The sequence below is a fragment of the Anolis carolinensis genome, chromosome 2 (genome assembly GCF_035594765.1).
Source record: "Anolis carolinensis isolate JA03-04 chromosome 2, rAnoCar3.1.pri, whole genome shotgun sequence".
Taxonomy (NCBI): domain Eukaryota; kingdom Metazoa; phylum Chordata; class Lepidosauria; order Squamata; family Dactyloidae; genus Anolis; species Anolis carolinensis.
Window position 1 is genome coordinate 314,509,798 of NC_085842.1, and position 25,823 is coordinate 314,535,620.

A 25,823-nucleotide genomic window follows, 5' to 3' on the forward strand; every position below is an offset into this window, starting at 1 on the left:
AGATGGAAGACAACCAACAAATATGAGAGGAAAGAACAGACAAAACCACTACTGAGTATGCCTTGCCTCAGGAAACCCTATGAAATTCATTGGTGATTTGAAGGCACATATTATACACATGCACACACAATGCAAATTTAGTGTAGTTTGGGGATGGTTATGCTATGCCATATTTCTGCTGGATATCATCTTTGTGCAACTGAGAACATACCCTGTTTCCCCTAAAATAAGACATCCCCAGAAAATAAGACCTAGCAGAGGTTTTGCTGAATTGCTAAATATAAGGCCTCCCCCGAAAGTAAGACCTAGCAAAGTTTTTGTTTGGAAGCATGCCCATCGAACAGAACACCAGAGTATGCAGGATCAATAAATGTATGTACCATATACATGGAAATAATGGTAGTAATAAGAAATTCTTGATAGGATTCACAGTTTGTCTTGTTATGCTGGTTTGTGATGACAACTACTGTACAGTATATAATAAATGTTAATTTTTTTGTTCAACAATAAATGTGAATTCTTCTTCATGGAAGAATAAGACATCCCCTGAAAATAAGACCTAGAGCATCTTTGGGAGCAAAAATTAATATAAGACACTGTCTTATTTTCGGGGAAACACGGTATTTGCTACTTCTACAACTCCAGTTAATCAAATGATATGCTAAAGACACAGATGAACAGATGCACACCAATCCAGAATGGACAATAGTTATGCATGAGGAGTTCTGTTAATTCAACTGGAGACTAAATATGGATGTTATGCTATGTCCTGAAAAATACAAAAACACGTGTAAAGGAACTTGCAGGCTTGTAAAACAGCACTATTTTGTTTGCTTGGTATGCATTATAGATGGTTTATTGTGATCCACTCGGAGCAACAGGAGTGGGAGGCGGAAGGGTCACATGAGTGTCTGCCTCATGCTACAACTAGAAAAGATTGCTTTGTAATATCTTTCATATTTTTCTCAGACTTTCTAAGACACAATTTCTGAAGTGTCTACTCAGGAGAGGTAGCATTTGTTTCCAATAGTACAATAGAAGTAGTAATAGTAATATGTCTAGATAGCAGTAACAACAACACTGAGGCCCAGGGCTGCTTCTTAAAAGAAGGAATCACAGAGAATTCTAGCCCAGAGGTTTATATTGTACCTTACATATCTTCGCTTTCTTGGACAGGCTGAAACTTGGGAAAGGATGGACTTGTCACACTGTTATTGGTCTCTTTCCATGTAGGGCAGGCATCTGAGGAAGAAAACAACAATAGTGAGGATTTGATGACACATTCCTGCCATATAAAATTCACTCTTGCTTGAAAGCCAAAGTTCTTTACTCCTATAAAGGAGAATACAATATTTGTGGACCAAAGTCTCACTCAAAAGAATCCTCCCTCCAAAGCCAAGGTTTTTAAAACTTCATCAGATGGTTTCCCATTTCAGGAACTGAACCATTAATATTCTGCTACAGCTGCAAAGAAATCAATAGTGTCATACTGATACATAACAACGTTTATTAGAGTAGCCCTGGGCATCTCTGAAACCTTTCCCTATCAAGCTGGCTTTCTAATTGGTTTGCAGCAGAGTTTCTGCCACCCAAATTATCTCGGTCTGTCATGTGAAAATCCTGCTCTGTCAGCACGAAGAGCACAAACAGCCAGAAAAAAACCCAGAGAAAGGTCATGCCCAGATGTTGTGCGAAGAAAACGAATCCTGTTAACCTTATGTTTTATGTTTTTCAGAGGTATGTGGCAGGGATTCTTTGGGGACTTTGTGTCTACTACAGAAAAAGTAGTCCAAGGATTAGCTCAGTTCTGGGCTGAGCAAGAGAAGTTAAATGACTTGATCAAGAGTAGTGGTTTGTTGTTGTGTGCCTTCAAGTCATTTCCAATTTATGATGACCTTAAGGTGAACCTATCATGGGGTTTTCTTGCCAAGATTTGTTTAGAAGGGGTTGCCCTTTCCATTGTCTGAATTTTTGAGAGTGTGCCTCTGCCCAAGGTGACTCAGTGGGTTTCTAAAGTAGTCAGGCAGAGATTTGAACCCTGATATCCAGGGATATAGTCCAACACTCAAACCACTATAATATGCTAGGGAAGTGGTAGTTGTTACTCTGTTCTGCTTTAGTCAGACATCATTTGGAAAACTATGTCCAATTCTGGGTATGACACTTCAAGAAGGATATAGACTACCTGGACTAGAGAAGGGTAATCAAGGTCATCAAAGGTCTGGAAGCCAAGATTAGTCCAGAGATAGGCAACCAAGATGATCAAAAATCTGGAAGCCAAGTTTAGGAGCTAAATATTTTTAGCTTGGAGAAGAGAAGATTGAGAAGTGACTAATACTGATCTTCAAATATCTAAAAGATTTTTATACATAAGAGATTTCACCTAAATATTAGTCACCTTTTTTTTTTTTACTATAAGAGTGGTATGAACATGAAATAAATGGATGTTTTGTCAAAGGCTTTCATGGCCAGAATCACTGGGTTTTTTTGGGATGTCTGGCCATATTTCAGGCATCCTCAGAGGTTGTGAGGTCTGTTGGAAACTAGGCAAGTGGAGTTTATATAACTGGAAAGTGCAGGTTGGGAGAAAGAACTCTTGTCTGTTTGAGGCAAGTGTGAATGTTGCAATTGGCCAGCTTGATTAGCATTTAATGGCCTTGCAGATTCAAAGCAACCAGGCTTTGAATCTGCAAGGCCATTAAATGCTAATCAAGCTGACCAATTGTGACATTCACACTTTCCACAGTTATATAAACCTCACTTGCCTAGTTTTCAACAGACCTCAAACCTCTGAGGATACCTCCCTTAGATGTGGGCAAAACGTCAGGAGAGAATGCTTCTGGAACGTGGCCGTAGAGTCCGGAAAATTCACAGCAACCTGGAATAAATTGCTTTTTTGGAGGGAGAGGAGCCCTCTTCTTTGGTGGTCTTTAAAAAGAGGTTGGATGGGCATGTTTCAGGAAGTTTTGGATGTGTATTCTTGCATGGCAGGGAGTGGATTTGCTTCCAACATTAAGATGTTATGATTCTATGAAAATTAATCTTTGGAGGGGCGAGCTAAATGGTTCTTGTTTTAACAAGGCCAAACCACCTATTAGGCAGAATGTAACAACTGTTCAGAATGGCTGGTGGATGGAGCTATCTATGCCTCACAATAGCTAAGTAGTGTCTCCAACTGAACAGTAGTTGCAATCAATAAGCACCTGTTTCCCTGTTAATCTTTTAGATCTGGATTAGGAAAGAAGGTCAACTTTGGGAATATCTACGCCTGAGTCTAGAAATTTATTTTCCAAATTTTATATACAGCTTTCCCTAAAATAACTTTTCAATACTATTTTGAATTCAGAACCACAGCACAAAATCTAGAGAAATATACTATGCAAGAAATAAATGTGTTCTGACCCATATATGAACCCAGATAATGCAAACTAGGTTAGCGGGCTAAAAAAATGCAGACAAAATAAAATTCTCTCACATTCAAAGACCCGTATGAAAACCACATAACTCCACCCTCTCGCTGATTTAGCGATTGCCTTTGAAAATGATTTAGGTTTATGAATAAATCAAATTCTTTTAAATCTGTATTTTTTTTCCTTTTGGCATGTGTTTGTTTGCCGTGGCATGTTATCCAACACACCGTTTCCCGGCGCAAAGAGGGAAGAAAGCTGTGGCTGATGGGAAAGTATGCAAATCAAATCCAGCTTTGATTTTCATGCTTACTTTTCTGCTCATCCCAGTTGTAAAGCTAAGCTGTAATTAATACATAAGAGGCTGGTGATTATGCAGCATTACAGCTGAACATATAGAGAGTGCATACAGTATTAGGTGCCCTTTGGGGGGAAAAAGACCAGGCACCTTGAAACAGGATCTTTAAGCATGGCTCATATCAATAGCCTGATAAGTTGTTCAAACCAAGGACAGTATCAAACTCTTCCATCCATTGTTGTGCATTTAGTCCCATCTCTGACAAACACTTCTGTTTGGTTTCATTTCTATACAAGTGATTCCAAACAATTGCCCTCACTGGTTCATACAAACATTTATAACATTTGAGTCTAGCCTTAGAAAGTGTGCATCTAACACCCCTGAAAATCGTATTGTCTCAGAGAGGAATACATTTTGTACTGGGTATTAGATCTGTGAATAGCTTGAAAAAGTTACTCCAGGATCCTCCATGTAGCACACTGGATTGAAGATTCTGGGATTTTTAGTTCTCAAGCAATTGCAAAGTGGAAAGCACCAGGAGAAGACAAAGAACACACTATAGCTATATTGATTCAATCAAGAACCCTCTGTCGAGCTTGCAAATCCAAGTGTTGTATAGGACTGAAATATCAGTCCTACTGTATCCACCCAAGTGGGACATGAATTCAGGTTGAGCCCTGAAACAATGCAGGAAAGCAAACAAACAACAATTAATTCTTTTACATCTGTTAAATAATAATAATAATAATAATAATAATAATAATAATAATAATAATAATAATAAAAACTTTATTTATACCCCGCCACCATCTCCCCAATGGGGACTCGGGGCGGCTTACATGGGGCCGCGCCCAAAACAAAACAATGTAAACAGCATATAAAAGAACAGCACAACACAATACAATAAACAATACAGTAAATAATATCCATTACAAAATAAAACAAGGAGACAATAAAAACAAGGGCAGACCACATGAACATTAAGTTAAAACTCGGGGTGAGAAAGACATAAAAATAAAAACCACAGCGAACAGGGTCATAAGGGTATTCTGGAGGATAGATATTAGGGGGAGCAACGGAAAAGAAATATAAAATGGTTACTCTCCAAAAGCGCAGCGAAAGAGCCATGTTTTCAAGTCTTTCTTGAAGGCTGCTAGTGTGGGGGCTTGCCTAATCTCAGCAGGCAGAGAATTCCACAATCGGGGGGCCACAGCAGAAAAGGCCCTCTCCCTTGTTCCCACAAGGCGGGTCTGGGATATCGGGAGTGGGGACAGGAAAGCTTCCCCTGATGAGCGAAGGGATCGTGTAGGCTTGTGGTAGGAGATACGGTCACGAAGGTAGGTGGGTCCCAAACCGTTTAGGGCTTTATATGTGATGGTATACACCTTGAATTGGGACCGGAAAATAAAAGGCAGCCAGTGGAGCTCCTTGAACAGGGGAGTAGATCTCTCCCTGTAACTCGCCCCCGTAATTAACCTGGCAGCCGAGCGCTGGACCAATTGTAGTTTCCGGGCCGTCTTCAAGGGAAGCCCCACGTAGAGCGCATTACAGTAGTCCAGTCTAGAGGTAACTAAGGCATGCACCACCGTGATCAAGTCAGACTTCACGAGGTATGGTCGCAGTTGGCGCACAAGTTTGAGTTGTGCGAAGGCCCTCCCGGCCACCGCCGACACCTGCGCCTCAAGCGTCAGCGCTGAGTCCAGGAGGACCCCCAAACTGCTGACCTGTGATTACAGGGGGAGTGCGACCCCGTCCAGCACAGGTTGCCACCCAATACCCCGATCCGACGCGCGACTGACCAGGAGGGCCTCTGTCTTGTCAGGATTGATCCTCAGCTTGTTCCTCCTCATCCAGTCCGCCACAGCGGCCAGGCACTGGTTCAGCATCCAGATGGGAACGAGTAGTGGATTTGCGTGTCATCTGCGTAGAGATGGCAACACCCTCCAAAACTCCGGATGACCTCTCCCAGCGGTTTCATGTAGATGTTAAATAGCATGGGGGATAGAATAGACCCTTGCGGGACCCCACAGGTCAATGGCCAGGGGTCCGAGCAGGTGTCCCCCAGCTTCACCATCTGGGAACGACCCTCCAGGAAGGACTGGAGCCACAGCAGAACCGTGCCACCGAGCCCCATGCCAGAGAGCCTCCCCAGAAGGATACCATGGTCGATGGTATTGAAAGCCGCTGAGATGTCCAAGAGAACCAGCAGGGTCACACTCCCCCTGTCCAGTTCCCTGCGGAGGTCATCCACCAAGGCGACCAAAGCCGTCTCAGTACTGTGCCCAGGCCTGAAGCCAGACTGCGAGCGGTCCAGAAAATCAGTGTCATCGAGGAACTCCTGGAGCTGCGTGGCAACCACCCGCTCCAGAACCTTGCCCAAAAATGGGAGGTTGGAAATTGGTCTGTAGTTGTTACATACAGATGGGTCTAAAGAGGTCTTTTTTAGTAATGGTTTTACTACTGCCTGCTTAAAGCAGGATGGAACTGACCCCTGACCCAAGGAGGCATTTATAATAGCCACAAACCAATCCAACAACCCATCTTTGGCCAGCTTAACCAGCCAAGAAGGACAAGGATCCAGAGCACAAGTGGTTGCCCTCACAGACCCAAGAATCCCCTCCACGTCATCAGGAAGAACAAGCCGGAAAGAATCCCACAAGATCGGACAGACAGGTACCTCAGTTACCTCCGCTGGAACTACAGTTAAGCTGGAGTCCAACTCACGGCGTATCTGAGCAACTTTGCCTGCAAAATGGTGAGCGAAATCGCTGCACCGAGTTGCCAAGTCATCAGGAAGCCCCTGGGTCTCGGGAGGCCGCAGGAGCTCCCCAACAACTCGGAACAACTCTGATGGCCTGTTGGCTGCAGACGCTATGCGGGCAGTCGTGAAAGCTTTCCTGGCTGCTCGCAGAGCCACGGAGTAAGCCTTAATAGCGGCTTTAGCCCGTGCTTGGTCAGACACATCCTGAGATTTCCTCCAGATGCACTCTAGTCCCCTCCTCGCACGCTTCATCACAGCCAGCTCCTCAGTGAACCAAGGAGTCGACGTGACTCTACGCAGCGAGAGGGGACGTTCGGGAGCAATCGTGTCAAGTGCCCTTGTCAGCTCACTATTATAGCGATCAGCCAGGACATCGACAGGATCGCCAGTCTCCAGAACAGGAAGATCCCCAAGAGACCTCAGAAGTCCATCCGGATCCATCAGCCTCCTGGGGCGGACCATCTTAGTCAGTCCACCACCCCTGCGGAGGTTAGAAGACACGGCGAAACTTAAACAGATCAGATGATGTTCAGACCATGACAATGGAAGGATGTTTTGCTCTTCCACTCTGACTGTCCCACCGTCCACAATAAAGACAAGGTCCAGCGTGTGTCCTGCCTGATGTGTGGGCCCAGATATAACTTGAGTCAGCCCCATGGTCGTCATGGCAACCATGAAATCCTGAGCTGCACCTGTCAATGTGGTCTCGGCATGGATGTTAAAGTCTCCCAAAACTATGAGTTGTTGGGAGACCAGGGCCGAATTGGAGACCACTTCTGCTAGCTCAGACAGAGAGACTGCTGGGTCGCGGGGTGGACGGTACACCAGCAGAATCCCCAAGCTGTCTCGGGCTCCCACCTTCAAGAAGACACACTCGAACCTCGAAGATTGCGGAACGGCGCATCTGATCAGGGCAATGGACTGCCGAAAGATCACCGCGACTCCTTCTCCCCGCCCCCCAGCCCTGGCCTGCTGATGCACCCCGAAACCCGGTGGACACAGCTGGGTGAGATTCACTCCACCCAGCTCGTCCAACCACGTCTCGGTGATGCATGACAGATCCGCCACCTCATCCAGGATCAAATCCTGAATGACAGCTGTCTTATCGTTGACGGATCTGGCGTTCAAAAGCAGAACCTTAAGACCGGGGGTCTGTCCTGGAGACTACCACACCTATTCCTCTCCAGGGTCGCAAGAACTCTGTTGCGCTTCTCCCTGGGCAGCAAGTGACCGATCTTCCTCCTCCCCCACACCACCTCGATGGTGCCCCACCCGTGTGACCCCTCTTTCCCCTGGTGGATTGGCTGATTGAGGTTGCCTTCTGAAGGGATTAGTCAGCTGTCCAAAGATGGAGAGCCTCCAAATGTATTTGTTTGTCTAGGGAAAGAGCCCATCTCCACTGGTAGGAGAGAGAAAGAGTCATCTGACATGGAGTCATCTGACATGGAGAGGGGACTGAACAAGGGTAGCGTTTGTGGGCAGGATTGGGAGTTGAAGCAGGCAGGACTTGAAATTAGGGAGGGAGTCTCGAAATGGAACTCTGAGAGGGGAGCCAACACCGGCGAACATTCAACCCCATTGTTGGAAATTATTGCTAAATGCTAATTCAAGCTTACTAAACACAACATTCACACTTTGTTTAAACAGATATGGGTTCTTTCTCTCACACTGGACATTCCACAGGTATATATACACTCCACTTGCCTCACTGTCACCAGAACATATGAAGATGCCAGCCACAGATGCAGGTGAAACGTTAGGAGAGAATGCTGCTGGAACATGGTCATACAGCCTGAAAAACTCACAGCAACCTAGTGATTCTGGTCATGAAAACCTTCAACAATACAACAAACAATAACTTTGGCTAAAGGATGTACTAAGTCCCAGCTCTGGTTTCAGTACAACCTAATTGCAGCAATGGCCAAGACTGATCACGTTCACTTCAAGCATCAGTAGTATTTTATTCAACTTCCGGGTTACACAGACAAAGACAAGATGTGGGTGAGCCATATCTAATGCCTACATGGTAATCCTGAACTGAGATCTATGTGACTATGTGTGTATAGTTTGTTTTTGTTTTTTTTGTTGCTGAGGATGTTTCTCAGGGTTTGGCATTGTATATAATGTCTGGTTGTTGGCCCTGGGCAACAAAGATTACAGTTACAACATTCCTAGTATGACAGAGCTCAGGAAACAGCCCATCCCATGGGAAGACATCAGCAATGGTCAAAATGGAGTTTACCAGGCTTACTGAAACAAATCAGCATACAGCTGAATCTTTAATTCCTATTTTATGTCAATTCAAGGGGCTATCCAAGGTGGTGAATCTGAGGCTATCTTGGATAACTTGGGACTAAAAATCAGAATGAAGTTGATGCTTCTCTGATGTTGAAGTCAACGCAGCAAGAGCCATTGGGAGCTCAAGCAAAGTGAATATCTCTGTAAGAATTAAGAGACAAGTCTTTACACGTGTGTAAAATGAATGCCGTTCAGCAAGATGATAAAAGATCTGAAAACCAACCCTTAAGAGGAACACTTGGGGGAGCTGGGCATATTTAGTTTGGAAAAAAGAGTGAGAGCTGATATGATAACCATCTTTAAATATCTGAAGGGATGTTATGTAGAAGCTGAGACAACCTTGCTTTCTGTGGCTCCAGAGACTAGGATGAGACCCAATGGAGTCAAATTCCAGGACAAGAAATTTGGCCTGAATGCTAGGAAGAAACTCTTGACTGTAAGGGGCCGGGCTGTGGCGCAGCTGTTGAGCAGCTGCCTTAAATCACTCTGACCATGAGGTCATGAGTTCGAGGCCAGCCCGTGGCGGGGTGAGCACCCGTCAATTAAAAATAAAAAATAGCCCCTGCTCGTTGCTGACCTAGCAACCCGAAAGATAGTTGCATCAATCAAGTAGGAGATAAGGTACCACTTATAAAGTGGGGAGGCAAGATTAACTAATTTACGACCTGGAATGAGGAAGTGCCGTCAGTGTGGATGATGAAGCAGCTGCTCCCCCCTGTGGCCAGAATCGAACATCCCCTCAGAAGAACGTTAACTTGCCTCTGCGTGTGTCTCTCTGTCTCTGTTTGATGTGTTTATGGGCATTGAATGTTTGCCCTATGTGTGTATAATGTGATCCGCCCTGAGTCCCCTTCGGGGTGAGAAGGGCGGAATATAAATACTGTAAATAAATAAATAAATAAATAAATAAGTCCTGGTTGAAAATAGAATAAATAATAACCTTAGAAGATGACAGGTCCTCCTTCCTTGGAGGTTGTCTCTTAGGCATGCTTGAGCTTTGGATGTTTTTCTTTGGGGTCCATCCCTACTCAGTGATTCTATGGTTGCAAAATGATACATTAGAAAGCTTGTTTGTGGTGATCCCAAGGAATGTCCATGGATCATTTGTGACTCCTGATTGTAGCTGCTTCTGCTGCTAGATCTGGGTTCTGCATTCTTCAATCATGTTGCCAAGAAGTCAAATTGCCTCATTGTTGTGGCAAATGGAAGGGCGGAATGTGTGGAAAGCTTGGAGGTGTCAATCTGTACAAGGCTTCACATTCTTTTTATGCAGTAAAGTTCACCATGTGCAGGTTTCTGTGCCAGGTGGAGCAGAGGGGGAAGGAAGAAAGGAAAGAGAGAGATTGAGAGAGAGAGAGAGAGAGAGAGAGAAAAGTCTGCATGAGCCAGGATTCATTTCATTTAAGCTGCAGCTCTCTGCAAGGTTAGCGTTTGCATGCTGAGCACAATGGCATGTACATCTTCCCGTACCATTTCCTTCGCCCCCCTAATGAGATCATGTGCGGAAAGCCCAAATTACGCTTATGACTTTCCTTGCCTTTCTCCTCCCTACTTGCTCCATATTTTTAATATATATTTTAAAATAAGAGAAGGCCCCTGCTAATCCCAGTGAAATATTCCTGGAGTGTACACTTGACAACCTCAAAGTACATTTCTCGCCGCTAATGACTTCATCAGGAGCACAATTGTCATGAGTCAAGCGGTTGCCACGGCAACGCCCTCGTACAGCTGTTTACCCGCCAAAAAAAAAAAAAAAGGTGCCGCAGCTACTTAGCTGCGTATACAGGCGGATCAGTAGATTCCTAGGTAGCGAAATTGAAATAATTCAATTTTCAACGTCGCTCTTTATGAAGTGATTTTGCCTGCTATAAGTATTAGCATATCAATGTGACTTTGACGAGCGGCTGCAGCAAAAGGTATATATATTTTCCTCTTTGTGTGTATGTGTGTATGTGTGTTGTTGCTGCAGTGCTCACACTTCATGTCAATTAGAGCCCTCACTGTTTCGTGGAATAATCATTCCTGCCTGATTAAGGTCAGGCGGAAAGGTAATTTAATTGGTGCCATTATATCTAGGAAAGGATAGAAGGTGTGCATACGCTAATAAAGCACACACACACATACACAAACTGAGGCCGACAGAGGAGCAAGTCTGTGTTGCACGGCAATAAAGAGAACTGCTTACCTTCTGAAGACCTTCTGCACAATCATTTAGAGACAGGAACAGAGAGATGTGACTCTGACTGTTTCAGTTGCTTTCATTCCAGGTAAAAGGAAGAAGAAGAACAAACCTTCTAAGGCTTTATCCACACTACAGAATCATAGCAGTTTGAGATCACATTAACTGCCATGGCTTCATGCTATGGGATTGGGGGATTTGTAGTTTTGTGAAAGATTGGCCCTTCTCTAGCAACATACTCTGGATTCCATTGCATGGAACCTTGGCTGTTAAAGTGGCGTCAAAGTGCTATAATTCTGCAGTGTCTGACAGTCAGCTTGCTGAGTGTAAAGATGCATGAAGGACTTCTGGACCTTACTAGCAAGGAAAGCTAGTCCATCTGTTATGGCTGCCATAAAAGGTGGGGTTGTTTTGAACCACTTCTCATGGCTTTGGAACCATCACTTCTACAGAAATGGCCTGCAACCCTGCTGGCAGTTTATGCAGATTGTTTTCTTCATCACCACCACCACATCCACCATGTATTATAATAACATTAATAAACTTTATTTTTATATCCCACCCCATCTCCCCAAAGGGACTCGGGGCAGCTCACAACAGGGACAAGCCCAAAACAACAACACAACATATTTGACAAAAACTTATTTATTTATTTATTTATTTACAGCATTTATATTCCGCCCTTCTCACCCCGAAGGGGACTCAGGGCAGATCACATTACACACATCAGGCAAACATTCAATGCCTTTTTAACATAGGACAAAGAAAAACAACAAACATAGCTCCGAGCGGGCCTCGAACTTAGGACCTCCTGGTCAGTGATTCATTGCTCTCCCGTCTGCACCACAGCCTCGGGCTAAAAACTTAAAACATTCCAACGTACACAAAATGAAATAATGGACAATACATTAAAATCCAAGCAGATAAAATCAGAGTAATTAGAGTAATTAAAAGCAAACCAGCGGGGACAGGTTTCATAAAGTGCTGTATCATGGAAATAAGTAACAGTGATAAAGTGCCATATGCTTTTAAAACAGAAAGAAGTATTCTAATGACAGCTCTATTGGGCCTATTCATTCAAACGTGCTCTGGAACAACCATGTTTTCAATTCCCGGTGGAAAATGGGCAGGGAAGGAGTTCGTAGGAGAGGAGGCGATCACGGAGATAGGCAGGTCCTGAACCGTTTAAGGCTTTATAGGTAATAACCTGCACCATGTATTTATGTAAAGCAGTGGTTCTCAACCTTTGGGCCTCCAGATGTTTTGAACTTCAACTCCCAGAAATCCCAGCCAGCTTACCAGCTGTTAGGAACTGTGGGAGCTGAAGTCCAAAACACCTGGAGGCCCAAAGGTCGAGAACCACTGATGTAGAGCCAACACTATACATAGCCCATTCCAAGTAAGAGAACTGTTGTGGTTCAGTCTGATGATGAAGGGGGATTTGGGTTTTCAAAGTCTAAAACTGGAAATGTTAGACAGTCTGAGCAGCAGGATCTGAGAATGCCACAGGCAGGAAGCCAGGATGGGATAACAGAAGCAGAGGCTTCAGATCAGGGTGACCCTTTACAGGTTTCAGAATGAGAGGAGGGCAGAGAAAGTCAACAACAGCCAGGTGGTTCAGAAAGTGATAATGAGGAAGTCCAATTAGACAGAGAAACAAGATTCAGTCTGAGAACCAAATGCCCTGGATGTTCGCTGAGAATTGCTGCCAAGCGACTGGGAACCCAAGGTCAAAGGAATGCCTTCATGTCTTGCAAGAATGGGTAAATAAGGGGAAATGTAGGGAACACATTTCAGATCAAGCAACTTTGCTTTCAGAGCAAGATCTCCTGTTTGTTCCTGTTTCAAGCCTCACGTTTTGCCTATGTATCTTAGGGAAAGTGTTCTTGCTTTCATGTTTCTGTTGTCTCATGTACTTTGGATTTTGCCTTGAAGATCATGTTCCTGTTTTAATCTTTGTCATTTGAGGATTTTTTTTCTGTCTTGAAGATCATGTTCCTGTTTTAATCTTTGTCATTTGAGGATTTGTTTTCCTGGGACATTGAAACCTATTTAGATTATTGCTTTTCTTATTACATTTTTGCCTTACTTTTACTACCTTTTTACCCATAAACTGTTTATACCAAGTTTGCCTACAGTGGTGTGTGTTGAGAGCAAGGTGGACCTTGGCTGGGGTACAACAAGACCAACAAAACAGTCCAGTGCTCCTTCTGAGGCCAGGGCAGTGGCAGCTGAGATGGAGGAATGGATGTATGCTCCTTTCACTTGAGCATATAATCTAATTCCTTCATAGATATCCCGACAAGTCTTAGGGCTTTTCTACATTGGTCACTTAATACACAGCCAATCTGGAGCAGTAATACACTGAACTTGTCCCAGAGGTGCCCACACAACTTCGTGTCTGACCTGGGACAACAATGGGCAGAGGTCTAAGTTATATCAATTTGCCTTTGGAGAGGGGACATATGTAGACCTTCAATATGATACCAGATTGCTTTCCTAAATGTGTTGCTAATGGGGTGAATCTGGTTCTGAGGACAAATTACTTTGGACTGTATTCAAATGATTTGTGCTGGTGTAGACTAGGCTGCCTCTGTCCCACATTCAATAATCTTTTGGAAGACAGATTTTTGGCCATCAATTGGTTGGTGCAGACATACTTTTTATGATGCTAACACTCCACTTTTTTGTTGTGTTTTAAGTACTTTCATATTCTTTCCAGTGTTTGATTTTTAACTGGATGACCAACTTCTTTTTAAAATTGTTCTTCCATGTGGGTTTTTATAGTTGGACTCCCTTTAAACTTTTGAGATAACCTTCCTCATCAGTATGGAAAAGGGAAATTTGAGTTTTCACATTCGGCATTCTGAAACTGGAAATTTAGGGGAAAATGTTTTTACTCTTTGCAAGTATTCACTCTGGCACTCATTTATAGCTCAAAGCTGGACGTATTCTGAAATGTCTCTTAGACCTTTGCTCTGTATATATTAATCGTCGGGAATCTCTGGGGTGTTTTATCTGTCAAAAAATTCATCCTAAACCCTTCTTACTGTAACAGGGAAGGCTGTTGAGGGAGAAAGAGTAGGAAAGTGCCTACTATATATTCACAACATTATTTGCAAGCTGGCTCCAGCCATTTGGGGTTAGAAAAGATCATTGGGAAGAAGCAGCCAGCTGCAATTGCTTGATATTTTCTCTACTTTCAGAGAGCTGGCATTTAGAGACAGGTAAAATTCCAGTCTCCATTTCTGTAGATTACTTTATTATCAGGGCAATATGCAGCAAGGGAATAATTTGAACGTGTCTGGCATAGATGAGGCAAAAGTAATGGACCATGTGTTGGTTTCAAAGTTAAAAAGAATGAGTCCAAATGCAAGGAGCATGCATAATAAGAAGGATGAATCGGAGGCATGCCGTTATGTGCCGGTGGCTTAAACCTGGAATTAGAAGGGGGGAAAAGATTACTTGGAATTAAATCCGGAAAGTGAGCAGACGCAAGAGGCAAAATAAATTGGTAGGAGATCTAACAGGGTGATCAGAGACAAGCGGAGAAACCTGGCTGCCAATTCAATCGCTGCAAAAGAAGAAAGGTTATGCTGTCAATGACAAGAATGGGGCATGCAAAAACTTGGGGAGAACTTAGGTGAGGAAGAAGAAGGAGAACTTCATATTTGCAAGCTGACAAATCCTCTTGATGATGATGAACCAAAGGGGCAGAATCAAAGGGACAGTGCATCTGGACTTTGTCGTAAGCCAATTGTCCACTTCAAGGATACATTGCAAGCCCCATCAACTGCCTGTCATCATCATCTTTTTATCAGGGGATTTGAATGACCAATTTCATCATCCTTAGAAGAACATGTCCTTGGCCATGAATGGTATAGTGCAATCTGCATAATCATTTTGCCAAGGCTTGCATATCTAATGGCCTTATAAGTATGCTTCAGCTGTAGTTTTTACAAAGTCTTTAGTCCTCTGTGCCCAAGAGTGCTGGTACCTCACCAGACTGCAACTCCCAGGGTTGCATAGCATTGATCCATGACAGTTAATGAAGTATTAAGCTGCATTTATTTTCCAGTGTAGATGCACCCCATGCCATGTAATATTAAAATTGCTCTTGGTTCCACTCTGAACTTTGAAGGAGCTATTCAAGGTGCTGAACCTGTTCTGGTGTTTAGACTGTTAAACCCTCAAGCAGATTCACTTTCTTGCTGACATGCAAGTCACCAGATACCACTGGTTATATTAACCACACAAAAGGATACAATTTTGTGGATCAGGAACCTAATCAAATATCAATCTCCCCTTTAATGTTTGGTTTAAACAATTCTTATTATTCTTATTCTTATTATTATTATTATTATTATTATTTCATTTCTATCTTGCTTTTCTCCTGTGGGTCAATCATTCCCAAACCTCACCAGTATTCACAGTTGGCCATGTTGGGTCTGTGTGCCAAGTCTGGTTCAGATCCATCATTGGTGGGTCACACGCTTCTCTGGATACAAGGAGAACTACAATTCCCATCATGTTGGGTCACCCTCTCCCTAAACCCCACCAGTATTCAAAGTTGGTCATATTGGGTATTTGTGCCAAATTTGGTCCAGATCCATCAGTTGGGTGAACATTCCTCTGTTGAAGTCAGTCCCCTCAAAACCCCACCAGTATTCAAAGTTTGGCATGTTGGGTATGTGTGGCAAGTTTATTAGTTCCGTCACTAGTTTGGCACAGAGTGCTCTCTGAGTGTTGGTGAACTACAAATCCCAGAATTCAAAAACAGCACCCCCCAACCCCACCAGTATTCAATGTTGACCATGTGGTAGTGTGCCAAGTTTGGTGTAGATCCATTGTGGTCTGGGTTCAGAGTGCTCTTTGATTGTAGGTGAATTATAAATCTCAGCAACTACAACTCCCAAATGACAAAATCAACCCCTCCCAACCCTACCAGTATTCAAATTTGGGCGTATTGGGTATTTGTGCCAAATTTGGTCCAGTGAATGAAAATACATCCAGCATATCAGATATTTATATTATGATTCATAACACAAAATTACAGTTATGAAGTAGCAACAAAAATAATTTTATGGTTGGGGGTCACCACAACATGAGGAACTGTATTAAGGGGTTGTGACATTAGGAAGGTTGAGAACCACTGCTCTATGGTAACTAACTTATGGTGGAGGCATATAGTAGAATTACCTTGAAAACCTAGAATATTCTCAGAGATGACATAATTCTTTCCAATGCTGGTAGGTGAAACTGTGAGTACTGGTCCTGTGGGTATGGAGGATATATTGTATGCATGGTATGCATATACACATTTGATGAATAAGACTGTGCCAAAAATCTAACAGGGTTGTTGTGTGTTTTCCGGGCTGTATGGCTATGTTCCAGAAGTATTATCTCCTGTATATACCTCACAACCTCTGAAGATGCCTGCCATAGATGTGGGTGAAACATCAGAAAGAATACTTCTGGAACATGGCCATACAGCCCAGAAAACACACAACAACCCTGTGATCTCGGTCATGAAAGCCTTTGACAACACAAAAATCTAACATTTGTTTAACCCGAAATAGTCAACTTAGCCATTAAGCCTGTGAGGACCTTGCTTTATGCCTTTCAAGACTTTGCCACATAATCTTTTGCCCTGAAACTGAAATGTGTGCATAAGTGTGTATGTACATGTGCCCTTCTCCGCGTTCAGTAATGAGCAAATTCCTTGCCATAGCATTCCTGAAGATTACCTCTATATATTCCTTTATTCCTCTCTCCGAGAACACATCTTCAGAGTCAACTCGAGGTTCAATGCCCGGCAATTACTGCAGAAATAAAATATTATTACCCTCAGCATTTTGGCTGCATTCTTCTTCGGCTCTTCTATTTTCAATATCTAATGCACAGTGCTTCTCCAGTGCCCTTGAAAAAGCACTTGTTAACTCGCTGCATGCATTATTCCACAGATGAGGAGGAGAGAGACGGGGGAAAATATCATCTTTCAATTTATGAATCACGCTTATCTTTACTCCTCACCTTTACATCCTTTTGTGTTTCTCCCTCTTAAGATCTTCGAAATTATTTCTGGTCCAACACAATGGCAGGGATTTAAGGAATCTTATTTATCTTTCCTATGCCACCTTTCTAAAAAAAAAGGCAGTCCATTTTTGTGTGGCACAAATGCCATTTTGCAGTGTTTCTTTAATGTAATTTCATTTGGAAGATTTTATTAAAAAAACAAAATCCCTCTCCCCATTTTCCCCACCACGAATTACTAGGATGTGAATTTCTATGTGATGTAGTGATGGCAGCTTTGCAAGGACCTCAAGACTTCCCATAGGAGAGAAAATTGCTCAGCTTGCATATAATATAAACTTGATTTGTACTTTCTAAACCAAAATGCATATTTTGTGTGAACAGATACTCACAATTTTCCAGACTTTGTCATCCAGCCCACCGCATGGAATAAAAATGCATACCAAAAACACATAATAGACTGAACCCTATTATTAGTTCTCATTAGACGGCTGTTGTCTGCCATCAAGTCAGCTTCAACTTGTGGTGACTCTATGAATGAGGGACCTCCAAGTCACTCTGTCATCAATATTATTGAATTCAGTCTTGAAGACTCAGGACTGTGGTTTCTTGGATGGAGGCTATCCAACTTGTACATGGTCTTCCTTTTTTCCTACTGCCTTTCTACTTTGCCAAGTATTATCATCTTTTCTAGTGAGTCATGTCCTCTCATGTTATGGCCAAAGATTGACAGTCTCAGTTTAGTCATCTTGACTTCTAGGGAGAGATTAGGCTTGATTTGCTTTTGGATCCATTTTCCACGATATCTACAGAATTCCAGCACCATATTTAATTGAGTTGACCTTCTATCTATCAGCTTTGTTCACTGTCCAGCTTTCACAACAATAAATAGGAACTGAAAATGTAATGTCATGTGCAATCTTGATTTCAGTATTCAACCATCTATCTTGACACTTGGGGATCTTGTCTGGTTCCTTCATGACTACTCTTCCAAGTCACCTTCTGATTTCTTGACTTTAATCTCCAATATGGTTAATGACTGAGCAAAGGAATGGAAAGTCTTGAACTGTTTAAATCTTTAACTATCTTCTCTCAGACTAGAGTAGATCAATGCAGTTAACGATGGATCAACACGCCATTCAGTAATTGATTCAATGACTCTAGTAAGTTGATTCAATGAGTCTACTCTAGTTGGGAGAAACCAATATGATTTTGGTTATAGCAAGGGGATGTGTATAAAACATGCATTTGTTGTTGCTGTTGTATGCCTTCAAGTCATTTATGAGTCATGGTGACCCTAAGGTGAATCTATCACAAGGGTTTCTGGGGCTGATGATGTGTGACTTGCACAAAGTCATCCATGGCCACGTGGGAAATGAAGCCCAGGTCTCCAGAGTTATAGTCCAAAGCTCTAACCAATACACCAAATATGCATATCTGTTTGGAAATAAACTTTTAAAAATCTTCTTATTCAAGAGGATTGCATGCAAATATGTGCAGATTAATTGAAATGTACAATTGTTATACCCTCCAATTGTCCCTGTTTTGCATGGACCGTCTTGATTAATTCTCTAATGTCCCTTTTTCTCATCTGATTTTAAAATTTCCTAATTTCTCTGTCTTTTATTCACTTTTGGCATACTTCACTCACAGCAAACTGAATTTAAAGTGCAGACCAAGGGTGCATCTACACTGTAGAATTGAAACAGTTTAACACCACTTTAACTGTCATGACTCAATGCTTTGGAATCCTTGGATTTGTAATTTGGCGAGGCATCAGTAGAAAAGGCTAAAGATCTTATAGAATTATAATCCCAAAGATTCTATAACATTGAGCTATGGTAGTTAAAGTGGTGTCAAACTGCATTAATTCAGCAGTATAGATGCACCCTGAACTTAGAAGGAAACAGAAAGAGGGAGAGGGAAGAATCATGCACATCTTGAATTCAATATACAAAATTCAAGATTTCCTTGCTTTATCTAGTAGTTTTGTGCATTGTTCCTCATTAATAATTGTTGTGCTCTTATTCCCTGGCCACAACCTTTTGATCATACTCGATTGTAGTTCAGTTAAATATACGGTACAATGATATTCATTTGTGAAATGTTGAAAGTTATGCTAAGCAAACACATTTCGGAGGGAGGACTGTAAAAAAAATTCATAAACTGATGTACAAATGGGACAAAATGGGATGAACCAGAAACTGAGCAAAAATGTAATTGACACATTTGAGTCAGACTCTTTTTAAGGTTGCTAGCTCCTCATAAAATGTATGAACTGTGTATATTTAGGGGTATTACTTCTTAAGAAAGAGAAAAGTGATGTGTGTCTGAAAGCTGGCAAGCCATTACTTGTTAAACAGAGAAACTGCATATAATGTAGGTTAATGCATCGTCTTTGGAAACTAGAAACTAGGAATGTTTTCCTGACAGCTGGGTGTTTCTGGCCAATGTTTGCATGTAATACTCATCAGAGTTTGTGACAGTGATGGTTTTCAGTTCAGAAGAGGGGGATAGAAACAATTGAGAATTCCTTTGCTCAACGGAAGTTGATGGCTTTTTATTGGTGAGATCAATGTGGTCTACTTTAAAGATGCTACCCAAGTTGTGAAGCTCCATCCTCAAAATAGGTTAGGCACTTGAAGGTTTGGATTCAGACCCAGTGAGTTGACTGCCCCACTAATAATAATAATAATCACAATAATAATAATAATAATAATAATAATAATAATAATAATAATAATAATAACATGAAAAACAACAGAAAAAACTCAGCCGCTATCAGGACCTCAAGAGTGAACTTCAAAGACTCTGGCAGAAACCAATGCAGGTGGTCCCGGTGGTGATCGGCACATTGGGTGCCGTGCCAAAAGATCTCAGCCGGCATTTGGAAACAATAGACATTGACAAAATTACGATCTGCCAACTGCAAAAGGCCACCCTACTGGGATGTGCACGCATCATCCGAAAATGCATCACACAGTCCTAGACACTTGGGAAGTGTTCGACTTGTGATTTTGTGATATGAAATTCTCACAGAACAAAATGGAACAGATGGAAATAACAACTGAAATGATCAGGAAACTAGTGCAAAACGTCAAGAACTGGATATCGCCTGGTAGTGATCAACTTCAAGGATTTTGGCTCAAACGTCTGATTAGTTTACAAGGAAAAATGGCCCAACAATTCAATGAGATGCTGCAGAAAGGAAGTATCAGTGATTTCTGACAGAATTATTATTATTATTATTATTATTATTATTATTATTATTATTATTATTTACAAAGATATTAGTGGAGCCCCTGGTGGTGTAATGGATTAAAGCCTTGTGACTTGAAGATTGGATTGCTGACCTGAAGGCTGCCAGGTTCGAATCCAACCCGGGGAGAGCATGGATGAGCTCCCTCTATCAGCTCCAGCTCCATGCGGGACATGAGAGAAGCCCCCACAAGGATGGTAAAAACATCAAAACATCTGGGTGTCCCCTTGATGCCCGAAACCCCGGCTTTTAAATTAATTTAAAAGCGCAGCGGAGAGTTCCGCAGATCACTCACCAAAGGAACGGAGCGGGACCGCAGCAGACTATTATTAAAAGATTTTTTTTCTTTCTTCACTTTCCCCTTCCCTGAACTATGTAACAAATCCCCCAATAAAAGTAGCATTCATTTTAACAGTAACACTCTCTATCTGGTTATTTTGTGTCATTCTCTGACTCCTTCCTTTGCATGCAATTTCTCTCTCTCTCTCTCACTAGCCCGTCTGATCTTTAAAACCCTGGCGGAGGCTTCTCCGCCATAGATTAATACGGCGGACGGTACAAATTGGCTCATATCTTTATCAAAATTACCCCTAGCACACCCATCTTTTAGTCCTAACCCTTTCTAAGGCTCCTGACTCGAAGACCACCAACGGAACCGAAACCGGTCCAGTTTTCGGCACCTCAACAGCTGACTGTCAAACGGGACCGACTGCTCTTTTCAAGCCGGGCTGCCCTCCTCCAGCCTTATCCCGGACTTTCCTCTCCCCGCGGCTCGCGGAATGGTTTTAAGAGATCCCTAGCCCCTTTCTGTGAACTGGGGATGGGGGGATCGCTCTCCCGCTGGGGAGACATAGTTCTCCAAGGACCCTCACCCTCTCTGCAGCTGCCAGGGGGTGCCCGAACGGGTGCCCTCCACGTTTCATTCATACCTTCATAATTTTATGAAGGAGAAGAACACTCTTCCCCAGACCTATCCCTGGACTTATGAAATCTTATACTTCCAAAGACTACAACCCACATGTGCCCCTTCCCCATGCCATCTCTATGAATTCCTTATGAACTCTTTTTCCTCATGTATCCGTGAATTTTCATATTCTATGTACTTGGACACTCTCATGACTCACTGTTGTATGAACTTCTAATCGTTGGGCTAACTTCATGAATTGTGAAATCATGCTGCTAGAACTCCACTCCTATGACTTTCCATATTGGGTTCCCCAGATGTTGTAAACCTCGTTCTTATCAAATGTTTTCAATTGTTTATATCATCCATGATTCCCCTTTATGCAATGTAATCCCCCTCTATGGATTCCCCCCTTACTTCCTTGAAATCTGTCTATCTGCCTATATGTATTTGTACTCTTTGGGATCCCCGGAAATTATGTGTTTTTCCTAGCTGGGTTTACGCTCCAACTTTATTTTATTTTTCATTTTTATCTCATATAATTGTCAAATCATGAAATCAAATGGGAAATATTTTGACCCCAACATGAACCCTAGCCCCTATGACCCAGGTCTCCCTTCCCAAAAAAACAAAAGGATAATCTGCTACAGCTTAACCCAATCTAATTCAGATGGCATGGACAATATAAGGCTTGAGTCACCAAATTCGGAGTATAGTCCTAAAAGGTGATTCAGCCCCCAGGGCAAACATTGTCATATCTCAGGAAATTCCAGGACGCTGGGCGCCCTGTGGAGCCTATCAATTTTGGCTCATCAACACCCATCACCACTTCCCCCTGACACCTTAAGGCATATCTGAAATCAGTGTACATGACAGGAACCCCTGATGACTGTCATTAATCCCTTTAGAAGTCGGCCGGGCAAGGACTAATCTGATATTTCCTGCCCTGTCACTTCATTGTTTCAATAGCTCCCGCCTCCTCCTCTCTGATTGGCCCGAGTGGGGACAAAAAAGCGGCTCCCCATTGGGCCAGCAGAGCAAGGCGGGAAACGAAAGCCCGCCTCGTTCAACCTTCTAGCCTATCCGCGATCAGATGGGCGGGGGAGCGGGGCGGGAAATTCAAAGGGCTGTCAGACCGAAACATTGTATAAATATGGCTTTATTTGAAACATATGATACACTAGTAGACTGAATGATAGCTACTGGTGTCCTTTTCAGCTGAATCGCTCAATAAAGACTCCTTGGCGGATTTTCCTTCATCTTTGGCGGACCTTCTTCATTTCGGCTCCAGGTTGTATTGCGGCTCATATTCTCTTATCGGCTCCGCCAAGGTCCGTGCCCTCAGGACCGGATCGGTTCTCTCCTTAAGGGGCCCGATCCCCTAAAAACGCGGTCGATAACACCCTGGGCAACAACTTGCAGATGGACAATTCTCTCACACCAGAAGCGATATGCAGTTTCTCAAGTCACTCCTGACATGAAAAAAATCCAAAGATATCAAAAAAGGCAGACATTCAATGTCCAAAAACTAATATGGAAAGGGGAATTACATGCTGACTCTGTTTGTAGGTTCCTACATGGGAAACTGAATCTGACTTTGACTTTGACAATGGCCAAAATGCACCTAGAGGTAGTATACAAACATAGAGGATTTTGTGCAGGCCACCATATCCTCCAAGTATCTCAGTTTGACAAAGACAGTCCTGATTACTTCTCTAGATGCACCTTCAGTTGACTCAATAGGAGGGAAGCGAAGATGGGGGCTGAATTTCGCCCTTCCCAACAGATTCAGGCAAAAACAAACTATTGAAGCTTTCCTTAGTTTGTCCCCTCTTCTCCACTGATGACCTTTGCCACCTTCACCACACTCAAATGTTGCCTGGTTTCACATACCTCCATTTTCATCTATGAAATGTTGGAGGAAAAGGACTACATTGTTTACATTTTGCCATCTCCTTTGAGCTGAAATCTGGAACATTTTTTTTGTATTAAATTCAGAGGAATATATTTCTGAGTAAACAAGCTGCAGGCTGTTTGACACAGGTCTCCGGGCCTCTCTTTTCCCGAGGATATTGAACCCTGTAGCTCAGCTCTTGTAACTTCTCACTATTCTGAGAAGCAGAGAACATAATGATATTTTTTTTCCAAAGGCTTCAAATAATATGTGCTTAAGGAGAGAAAAGGACTTCTAGAGGCAGCAATAAGCTTCAAAAAGCATGCCTGCTTGAACAAATAATAGGGCTAAAATGTTTTCTAGGAATACAGCACTTAGCATTGTTGTTTTTAAAAATTATACCCACTCGGAACTGCAATTGCTGCCTAGAATAATAAGGGATGATAATGACCATTGATGCCTTGATCTCTGATTCTTGTGTTTAATCATTATTTTCAAGAATTAATTAGATATTACATGATACCCATGATTATACCAAATCGCAAAAATACCCACTGGCATCCCTTTTGGGGTCATTGTGGGTGCTGTGGTTGTAGCTTCAGGAGTGAGAGTTTCAAGACAGACATTTCAGGGAGGGAGGAGGTGGGAGGGAAGATGTTTAACCCTACCATTGACTACTGAGATCCCATTCTGCAAATGTTGTGGGGGAAAGGGTTCCTTCTTCTGCTCCTCCAATGAGTTATATGATGGTAGAAATGTGGTTTAGTAAAGCCTGGGCTGTGCACAATCTGCCTATTTACATTTGCAAAAGGAACAAGGAAGAAAAACTGAGCTTTGGGAACAAGAGTTGGAATGCATTTCTTGTGTGACTATGAGTTGTTTCCAGCTTTCCATCTTTCCTGGAATTTTCTTGGCAAGATTTGTTCACAGTATGAATTACTCAGTGAGTCTCCATGGCCAACTGTTGAAAGTTGAAAGAGACCACAAGGGCCATCCAGTACATCCTCCTCCCATGGAAGAATACACAGTGAAAACTTGAACTGCAACACCACATATTCAAAATTCATCTCGCCCAGGATGGATTTTGAAAGCATTTTAAGGCCCATCTTGTCCAACTCACTGTCATGCAGAAATACACAACTAAATCACTCCTGAAAGATGGCCACCCATCCTTTGGGTAGGGATCTCCAAGGAAAAAGAATCCACAATCTTCCAAGCCAATCAATCCCAGGGATGAACAGTTCTTATAGTCAATAAATTCTTCCCAATGTTCAGTTGGAATCTCTTTTCTTGCAACCTGAATCCATTGGTTGTTATCCTGGGCTCCATCTTCACCGCCATATAATACAGTTCGAAACTGCAGTATGTCGTCACTGTAGACTCATATAAAGCAGTTTGACTGTATTTATTATTTATTATTTATTTTATTTATTTCCAATATTTCTATCATGCCCTTCTCACTTGAAGGGACTCAGGGCGGCATACAATTGGCAACAATTCAATGCTGACACATAATTAAAATCAAACAGCATATAAATTCTATTACAAACAATTAATATTGTATAAAATATAAAACATAGAGTTAAAATCCGTTCATCCAATATCCTCGTGCTTTAGCCATACATCAGTCCGGGTTGTCTTTGTCATTTATTCGTTAAAAGCCGGAGCTCATAGCCATGTTTTTAGGGATTTTCTAAATGCTTTTCTATAAATGTAGACTCATATAATGCAGTTCAATATAGTCAAACTACAGTGACCATATAATGCAGTTTTGAACTGTATTATAGGGCAGTGAAGATGGGTCCTAGTCTCTGAAGAAGCAGAACAAAAAATTGCTCCTTCTTCTACAAGACATCTCTTCAGATATCTCAATATGGCTATCGTATTGATTCTCAACCTCCAAGCTGAACATATTCAGCTTCCTTAAATTGCTTTCCATAGGACTTGGTTTTCATAGTTTTGACCATCTGAGTCTTCTTGACGTGGCAGGGAATTTTTAGTTAAACTCTGGAAGTGTCAAAGTGCATTAATTCTAGAGTGTAGATGCACCGTTAATCTATGAAAGCATACACTAAACTGAGAGAAAGAAATTGATACCATAAGCTTTCATACACTCAGATACCTCAAAATATCTTTAAATACTGAATAATTACAAGGAAGATGATGATGGTGGGTAAAAATCTGTATGTTCAATGTGTTGCTGAAGGTTTTCATGGCTGGGATCACAGTTGTGTGTTTTCTGGGCTGTATGGCTATGTTCCAGAAATATTCTCTCCTGACGTTTCACCCACATCTATGACAGGCATCCTCAGAGGTTGCGAGGTATAATCTGCATGTTTTCATAAATGGCCTTAATGATACACAAAGTTGAATTGGGTGATTTTATAACATCTGTATTCACTGAGAGGTTGCTGTGACATTACAATGTATGACTGTCCATTTCACAATGGCAGCCAGTGGAGTGACTTGTGCATAACGGCCTGATGCTTGATGGACACCAATGCACTCCCTGATGTCCACTCTACTGCAGGAGCCCTTTAATATACACTGCAATGTGGAATTTTAAAGGAGTTAATGTTGAACAACAAATGTCAAGGCTTTACCAACATCAATCAAATAATAGGAATGGCGTAAAGTATGTGTGTCAAACTCGAGGTCCACGGGCTAAATCCAGCCCTCTCATGCCATTTTATGTGGCCCTCCTCCAGATGCTGGACTACAACTCCTCCCTTCCTCATCAGACATCTTGACTAGAACTGATGGGAGTTGTGATAGAGTAACGTCAGGAAG

The 25,823-nt window shown here is 42.4% G+C and overlaps 1 long non-coding RNA gene across 6 annotated transcripts in view; it reads right to left on the reverse strand.

The window, feature by feature from the left end:
- LOC134296799 (uncharacterized) overlaps positions 1-11,186 on the reverse strand; it is a 140,835-nt gene extending 129,649 nt beyond the window's left edge. For 4 of the 6 annotated variants that reach the window (XR_010003664.1, XR_010003666.1, XR_010003667.1 and 1 more), the window contains exons 1-3: positions 10,950-11,186; positions 9,705-10,060; positions 1,150-1,242 (exon numbers count right to left, since the gene is read on the reverse strand). This is a non-coding gene — a long non-coding RNA (uncharacterized LOC134296799). The remainder of the gene's footprint in view (positions 1-1,149; positions 1,243-9,704; positions 10,061-10,949) is intronic. The other 2 variants (XR_010003665.1, XR_010003663.1) reach the window with 1 other exon arrangement.
- Between the last annotated feature and the right edge of the window lie 14,637 nt (positions 11,187-25,823).